The following is an 8,740-nucleotide window of genomic DNA, read 5'->3' as shown; positions in this document are numbered from 1 at the left end:
TTCTGGATCTCAGATGCCGCTGTGGATGCTCATTTTAGGACCGAATTGAACAGCTATTGGGAGGAGAATGCAGGTTCGGCTGGGGCCACGGTAGTCTGGGATGCCTTTAAGGCTACCACGAGGGGGCACTATCAGACTATCATTGGCAAAATACGCAGGGAACGTAGAGCAGAGCTAAAAAAAGCTGAGGGAGAGGCGGTCTGCGCGGAGGCTCTTTTTGTCCGCACTCGGGACCCCCAACATTATTGGCAACTGCAAATCCTGACCAGGGAGGCTGTTGATCTTCGTACCTCTCTCACCCAGAAGAGAATGCTAGCTCAGTCCCAGCGGATCTTTGAGCAGGGGGAGAGGTCGGGGAGGATGCTGGCCTGGCTCTCCAGGGAACAGGCAGGGGGGTTGAGCATTTCACATATCAGGGACAAATCCGGTCAGTTGCTTCACACCCCAGACGGGATTAATAACTGTTTTGCGGAGTTTTATACATCTCTCTACACCTCTAGGTCGGATTACAGTAAGGAAGAACTAACGACCTACTTGGCCGACATAGATATACCAATCCTCACGGAAACGTACCGAAATAGGCTGGACGCCCCTATCACGGTTCTGGAGATTCTCCAGGCGCTTAAATCTATGCAGGCGGGTAAGACGTCGGGACCGGACGGAATCCCGGCGGAATTCTATAAGCACTACGCTACGGAGCTCTCTGAAAGACTCCACCATCTATTCTCTGCGTCGTCGCATATTGATAAACTTCCCGACACCATGAGCGAGGCGATCATAGTGGTGATCCCCAAGCCGGGGAAAGACCCCACCTTGTGTTCGTCATACCGCCCTATATCACTGTTAAATGTGGACGCGAAAATACTGGCCAAAATCCTGGCCAACAGACTAACTTAGTCATCACGGCCCTTGTCCATAGTGACCAAACAGGTTTTATGCCAGGCAGAGGCACAGACATTAATATCAGACGCCTACTCACGCACATAGATAGCGGCCGGGGGGAGACGAGTGTAGTGGCCTCGCTCGACGCGGAGAAGGCTTTTGACTCTGTTGAGTGGGGTTACCTATGGGAGGTGCTCTCGCGATTCAGATTTGGCCCAGGATTTACGAATTGGATCCGCATGCTGTACCACAGCCCCTCTGCTAGAATCCGTACCAATGGCTGTCTCTCCGGGCAGTTTCAGCTGGCACGGGGTACGAGACAGGGGCACCCCCTCTGACCAGCCTTATTTGTCCTTGCGATGGAGCCCTTGGCTATTTTGCTGAGAGCGGATACTGGGATAAAGGGGATACAAGTAGGGCCCATCGAGGAAAAGCTGTCCTTGTATGCAGATGATGCTCTGCTTTATTTAGTGGACGCGTCGTCTTCTTTGGGCACTGCACTGAAACTGATTAATCGATTCGGTCAGTACTCAGGTATCCGCATCAATTGGGACAAACTGGTTGTTTTCCCACTCCACTCCTCGACCCCTCGCATGCCTCATCCACAGCTTACATGAGTGGAAAGTTTTATATACCTGGGGATTAAGGTCAGTGGTAGAGTTCAGAACTATCTGGAGGACAATATACAGCCACTCATGACACAATTAGGGGCTAGGTGCGCGGCATGGCGATCTCTCCCTTTATCCCCAGTGGGCAGAGTCAATTTGTTAAAAATTATCTATCTCCCCAAGTACCTGTACTTCTTTCGTAATACCCCCATCCACATTCCCAGGACTTTTTTCCAGAGACTGGAGAGTCTGTTGATATCCTTTGTCTGGGCTGGGAGACCCCCCAGGGTAGCTAAGCAGATACTATATCTCCCACTATCGGGGGGTGGGCCTGGCGCTCCCAAACTTTCAGATCTACTACTGGGCGGCCGTTTTGGTCACAATTCGGTGGTGGTTCTCCCAGCCCACACAAAACCCGGCGGTCACCCTGGAGGCAGCCATCCTTGGCTCCTATGCAGCTCTGAGTAACCTACCATTTCGGGGGCTTAGGGCGAGCTCCTCCATGACGGGCTTGATGCGTACCACGGTGAGGGTCTGGCGGGAGACAAGGAGGAGCTATGGAAAGCCCAACCACATCTCCCCACATATGCCCCTATGGGGCAACCCCATGCTCCCTCACCTGAATAGTATCCCAGACCCTTCTCTGTGGGCGAAAAGAGGAATCGTCACTTTAAAGCACATAGTTTATCAGGGTAGGCTAATGACTTTCCAAGAACTGAGACGTACATATGAGCTTCCACTTTCTTTCCAGTTCAGATATTGGCAACTGAAGCACGCCTTTGGGGCTCAGTTTCCGGCCCCTCTGACTCTGGAATCGGACTCCATTGAACATCTTCTGACTTCCAGGGTGATGGGGAGAACCATGTCGACCTTATATCTTTACCTCACGGTGGAACATGACACTAGTTTGACCAAATCCCGGGAGAAGTGGAGTTCGGACAGGTTTATACAATTTAAATTCCTGCATAGGGCCTACTTCACCCCGCAGAGGCTGGCGCGTATTTACCCCCAAAGGGACGCTAATTGTCAAAGGTGTAAACAGCAGGTGGGCACTTTCTGGCACATGGTCTGGTCATGTCCCAAAATCCAGCCCTACTGGGAGGAAGTGGTTTCTACGCTAAATGCTGTGACCGGGTCGAACCTTCAGGTCGACCCTCAAACCCTACTATTGAGCCATTTGGCAGATGTTGAGGGGGACAGGTACTGCAAACTGTGCCTTACCTTTGCATTGTATTATGCCAGACGCGAGATTCTATTGAGATAGAAACTCGAAGACCCCCCTACCCCTGCCTCGTGGAGGAGATCAGTGAACCTGGTGCTCCCCCTGTATAAGTTGACCTATGAAAGTAGACAATGCCCAGGGAAATTTGATAAAATTTGGTCTTCCTGGATAGACGCGTCCGCTGATCTTGGTTCCCCCTCCCCCTAACTTTGAGTTGAGCTGAGACGGTGGTGGATCCCCCCCCCCCGCCCTGTTCTCTCTCTCCCGACCATTTCCTCCCTGCCCCCCCCCCTTCCGTGGGCTCGCGCAAATGTCAGGTACCTGCCTGATGGCTGTGAAGTTCCGCTGGGGATGTCCTGTATTTATGATAGAGTAATGGTTACTCCTGTTATCTGTACTGCTGGTTAATTAATTTAAGAATGATTACTGGATGAAGGTGGTTTTTTCCTATCTACAACTGTGTAATATCGCATTTACTATTCTTTGCAATGTAATGCTGATTTGTCTAATAAAAATTTTCTGTTAAAAAAATGTGCCAGGCCACCTTGTCAAAGGCCTTCTCCGCGTCCGTTGACAACATAAGCAAGGGCCTTCCCTATACATGCGCCACATGGATTAAATTGAGGACTCGGGCCGTATTGTCTCTAGCTTCCGACTTATTTTATTTTTTTGCTTGTTTCCCAAGGTGACCATCTTGGCGTTTGTCAAGAGGGTTGAAAGTGCCTGAAGAGATTGCCTACGGGCACATCACCCTGAAAGCAACCGATCTCGTTTGATGTTGGAGGCTAAGAAGAGTCGGGCTTTGTTAGTACCTGGATGGGAGACCGCCTGGGAATACCAGGTGTCGTAGACTTCTTTTTATGTTGTTGGCGTTGACCTGGTTTTTTTTCGCTTGTTTCCCAAAGTGACCATCTTGGTGTTTGTCAAGAGGGTTGAGAGTGCCTGAAGAGATTTCCTATGGCCACATCACTCTGAAAGCACCCAATCTCGTCTGATCTTGGAGGCTAAGTAAACCACATAAAAAAAGGCACCTGGCAGTTTAAGTCATAATGTGCTAGTATGCATTGCATACTTGACTCTGCAAGAACGGCACAGGTATGTCGTTCCTTCAGAGCGCATGCACCGGTGACATCACTGGCTGCATCTAAAGTAAATATTTCCTAAACGATGCACGTTTACGAGATATTTACTGTACCTATAGGTTAGCCTTATTATAGGCTTACCTATAGATAAAAATCATACAAGGGAGTTTACTCCCACTTTAATGTAGTCCAAACAACTAAAGACAGTAATGTTAAAAAAAAGTAGCAACATCCATGGCTAAAAGCGATACTAGAATTGTGAAAAAAAATCTGTGTCCCACAGTGCACAGTGGTGTTCTCAAAACGTGTCTCACAGTGGGATTGGCCTTAGAGTGGTTGTAAGGGGCATGATTAACAGAACCTTTATACTGTGCACACATATTCCACAATTCTTGTACTCACAACATACTTAGTCCTATGCCACAAATGACCTTTTCACAGACATGCAGCCTGTGGAAATAGTAATTAAATATAAAATCAGCTCTTCCATTACATATGGAGTATGTTATAGGGCCCCTAACTTTATAGAGGAGGCGACCCATCTGCTTTCACAGTTAGGGATGATAGAGAGGCGGGGCAATGTTATGATCATGGAGGACTTCATCCTGATATTGATTGTACTGTGCACTCACTTAAGGTTTGTTTTTCCCAGAACTTGATGAAGGACAATATCATTAGTTAAATTGTGAAAGCCTCGTCTAGAAATAATACTCTATTTTACCTTCTAATTACAAACAACACAGAGATGATTGCAGATGTTGAGGCCTGGTTAGTACCTGGATGGGAGACCACCTGGGAATACCAGTTATTGTAGGCTTCTTTTTATGTTGTTGGCGTTGATTCGTTTTTTTTTTTCGCTTGTTTCCCAAGGAGACCATCCTGGCATTTGTCAAGAGGGTTGAGAGTGCCCAAAGAGATCGCTTACAGCAGCATCACCCTGAAAGAGCCCTATCTCTTCTCTTCTCTGAGGCTAAGAAGGGTTGGGCCTAGTTGGATGTGAGATGGCGTTGGAATACCAGGTGCCGTATTCTTCTTTTTATGTTGTTGACATTGACCTGTTTTTTTTGCTTGTATCTCAAGGTGACTATCGTGGCATTTGTCAAGAGGGTTGAGAATGCCCAAAGAGATTGCCTATGGGCACATAACCCTGAAAGCGCCCGATCTCCTCTGACCTCAGAAGCTAAACAGGGTTGGGCCTTGCTAGTACCTGGATTGGAGACCACCTGGGAATACTAGGTGCTGTAGGCTTCTTTTTATGTTGTTGGCCTTGACCTGTTTTTTTTTTTCACTTGTTTCCCAAGGTGACCATCTTGACGTTTGTCAAGAGGGTTGAGAGTGCCCGAAGAGATCACCTACGGCCCCATCACCCTGAAAGCGCCCAATCTCGTCTGATCTCGGAGGCTAAACAGTGTCGGGCCTGGTTAGTACCTGGATGGGAGACCGCCTGGGAATACCAGGTGCCATAGGCTTCTTTTTTATTTATTTTTTATTTTTTTTTATTTAGTAGTATGCGACATACAATGCAAAGGCAACTTCACCGAATGTGTGATACAAATAGTTACAAACGATCATATTGCATGGATATCAGAGCCAATGGTAAGAAGTCCGAGGAGAATAGCACGTGTACAGCTTTGCGGTCATATCAAGATGAGATTAAAGCTCCATCTCGTTGGGATCCTCTACCACTTAAAATATTATTGATACTAGCCCTGCTACCCTCGAAGAGTTTAGATATCCATAGATAGGGGAAGAGTATTGTGTAGTAGTCAAATGGGGTCGGAACATACCATTTTCTTTTCCCTTTTTTGAGTTAAGAAGGGAAATAGTAGAACTGAAAGGAGGGAGAAGGGAAAAGAGAAGATTGGGGAAGGAAATGGCAGAAAAGGAAAAGAAGGGGTAAGGGGGTGTCGTGGGTAGAGTGGATAGGGTGGGGTCCCCTCCCAGGGAGCAAGAGACGCCCTCGGCTCACCAGCTCATCAGCTGTCCAACGTTTGGAACAGCGATCTTCAACGATCACCATGAGCTTACTATGTCTCGCGGAGGTATTCTTCCAAAAAGCAAAACTGGGTCCAGTAGAACCATCTGTTCCCATGCTCCTCCGTTTTATCCCTCATTGGGGCAGTCAGGTCTTCCTGACTGTTCAATATCATTTACCCTTGCGAACACTTGGGTCACCGTTGGAGCAGATTGCTGTTTCCACTGACTTGGGATGCAGGCCCTAGCTGCATTGAGGAGATGTTTAAGTAAGGACTTATGATAACGCTTTCTCGACATAGGAGTTAGATTGAGAAGAACTGCTGCGGGATCATTGGCTAAGGAAATGTCTGTGAACTTGTGGATGAGTCTCAGGACAGGCTGCCAGAATGTTTGTAATTTAGGGCATTCCCAGAAAATGTGGAGAATGGTGCCAGCCTGCTGCTCACAGCGCCAGCAGTGGTCAGATTGACTGGGGAATATTTTGGCCAACACCACCGGTGTACGATACCAGCGTGTGATCAGCTTATATGAGATCTCCTGATATTTACTGCAGAGTGACGACTTATGGGCGAAAAAGAGTATTCTGTCCTTCTGTGGTTTGGAGAATGTAGTTTGTAAGTCCCTTTTCCATTTAGCTAGGAAGGGCGGATCCGTGGAGGATTGTGCGTCTGTCAGGATTTGGTAGGACCTAGAGAGGGAACCACGAATTGGGCCATCATCCAGGCAAAGTTCCTCGAAGGGGTGGAATTGTCTACAGAAGAAGGAATGGTTAGGTAGTGATCCCAGGAAATGGATGAGCTGTCTAGCTCTCCAGCTATCCAATGCAACAGGTACTTGCTCTAGCAGTATGGTCCCCGTGGGAATCCAGCCCGTGGGTCCAAGAAATAGGGCTGCTCTCTGAAGCCCTTTCGGGGCTTGCCTGGTAAAGGCCCAGTCAGACAGGCCCAGAGGGAATCTAGGATGTCCAATAATTGGGGTCATAGGAGAAGGGAAGTTAGTCAGGTGGGAAAGGTGAAAAAAACTATCCATCTCGGCGAGCGAGGGGCCAATTAACGGGTGAGTAGTTACACAGGGCTCCAATGGCCTCCCCGCCCATGGCAGACCAGCCAGTGGAACCCACGCCATCTCCTGCTCTAGATTGACCCATAGCTTCAGTTCCCCATGCCGGCACCAGTCAACCACCCGTGTCATGTGCGTTGCTGTGTAATATAGAGCAGGGTCCGGGAAGCCAATACCTCCCCGCAATTTCGGTCACAATAGCATTGCCCTACCAATACGCGTATGTTTGCCGCGCCAGAGGAACTTGATAAAGATTGAGCGAACCGCATGAAAGAAAGTCTGGGGTATTTTGATAGGTAAGGCTTGTAATAAATACAGAAGTCGTGGCATCGCGTTCATCTTCAACACATTACAGCGTCCGAACCATGACAGAGCTAGTGGGTCCCATCTTTTAAGGTCCGCTGTAAGCCCATAGGCTTCTTTTTATGTTGTTGGCTTTGACCTGTTTTTTTCGCTTGTTTCTCAAGGCGACCATCTTGGCGTTTGTGAAGAGGGTTGGGCGTGTCTTGAAGAGAACGCTTACGGCCACATCAACCTGAAAGCACCCGATCTCGTCTGATTTCAGAGGCTAAGCAGCGTCAGGCCTGGTTAGTACCTGGATGGGAGGCTGCCTGGGAAGACCAGGTGCCATAGAAGGACCTGGTCTGGTTAGTGTCTTGATTGGGAGGGCGCCTGGGAACACTGGATGCCGTAGGCTTTTTTTTATGTTGTTGGCTTTGACCTGTTTTTTTTAGCTTGTTTCCCAAGGTGACCATCTTGGCCTTTGTCAAGAGTCTTCAGAGTGCCCAAAGAGAGTGCCTACGGCCAAATCACCCTGAAAGAGCCCAATCTCATCTGATCTCGGAGGCTAAGCAGTGATGGGCCTGGTTAGTACCTGGATGAGAGACAGCCTGGGAGTACCAGTTGCCGTAGGCTTCTCATTATGTTGTCGGCGTTGACCTGTTTTTTTTCCCTTGTTTCCCAAGGTGACCATCTTGGCATGTGTCAAGAGGGTTGAGAGTGCACAAAGAAATTGCCTACGGGCACAACACCCTGAAAGAGCCCAATCTCGTTTGGTCTCAGAGGCTAAGCAGGGTTGGGCCTGGTTTGTACCTGGATGGGAGACCGCCTGGGTTTTCCAGATGCCGCAGCCTTCTTTTTATGTTCTTGGTGTTGACCTGTTTTTTTCGCTTGTTTCCCAAAGTGATCATTTTGGCATTTGTCAAGAGGGTTGAGAGTGCCTAAAGAGATCGCTTACAGGCGCATCACCCTGAAAGCACCCTATCTCTTCTGATCTCAGAGGCTAAGAAGGGTTGGGCCTAGTTAGTACTTGAATGGGAGACGGCCTTGGAATACCAGGTGCCGTATTCTTCTTTTTATGTTGTTGGCGTTGACCTGTTTTTTTTCGCTTGTTTCCCAGGGTGACTATCTTGGCATTTTTCAAGAGAGATGAGAGTGCCCAAAGAGATTGCCTATGGGCACATCACCCTGAAAGCGCCCAATCTCCGCTGATCTCAGAGGCTAGAAAGGGTCGCGCCTTGTTAATACCTGGATGGGAGACCGCCTGGGAATACTAGGTGCTGTAGGCTTCTTTTTATGTTGTTGCCGTTGACTTGTTTTTTTTGTTTGTTTCCCAAGGTGACCATCTTGGCGTTTGTCAAGAGGGTTAAGCGTGCTTGAAAAAATCTACTATGGCTGCATCACCCTGAAAGAGCCAAATCTCATTTGATCTCAGAGGCTAAGCAGGGTTGGGATCTGGTTAGTACCTGGATGGGAGACCGCCTGGGATTTCTCGATGCCATAGGCTTTTTTTTAAGTTGTTGGCATTGACTTATTTTTTTATTTTTTTATTCTTTTATTAAGTATAAGTAGAACAACATAAATATAACAGTCAACCATACAGCATGACCCAGGGTCACAATTACATGGTA

General features: G+C 48.1%; 3 pseudogenes; all 3 read left to right on the top strand.

The window, feature by feature from the left end:
• The first annotated feature begins 4,923 nt into the window (after window positions 1-4,923).
• On the top strand, window positions 4,924-5,042 carry LOC143949029 (5S ribosomal RNA; annotated as a pseudogene).
• A 102-nt stretch (window positions 5,043-5,144) lies between these two features.
• LOC143947266 (5S ribosomal RNA) lies at window positions 5,145-5,263 on the top strand (annotated as a pseudogene).
• A 2,363-nt stretch (window positions 5,264-7,626) lies between these two features.
• LOC143949585 (5S ribosomal RNA) lies at window positions 7,627-7,745 on the top strand (annotated as a pseudogene).
• Window positions 7,746-8,740: the final 995 nt, after the last annotated feature.

The sequence above is a fragment of the Lithobates pipiens genome, unplaced genomic scaffold (assembly GCF_037356315.1).
Source record: "Lithobates pipiens isolate NorthernLeopardFrog02 unplaced genomic scaffold, aLitPip1_a1.2 Scaffold_30, whole genome shotgun sequence".
In the NCBI taxonomy this organism is placed as follows: Eukaryota; Metazoa; Chordata; class Amphibia; order Anura; family Ranidae; genus Lithobates; species Lithobates pipiens.
The sequence above is the reverse complement of the archived record's forward strand: the minus strand, read 5'-3'. Positions and strand labels throughout refer to the sequence as shown.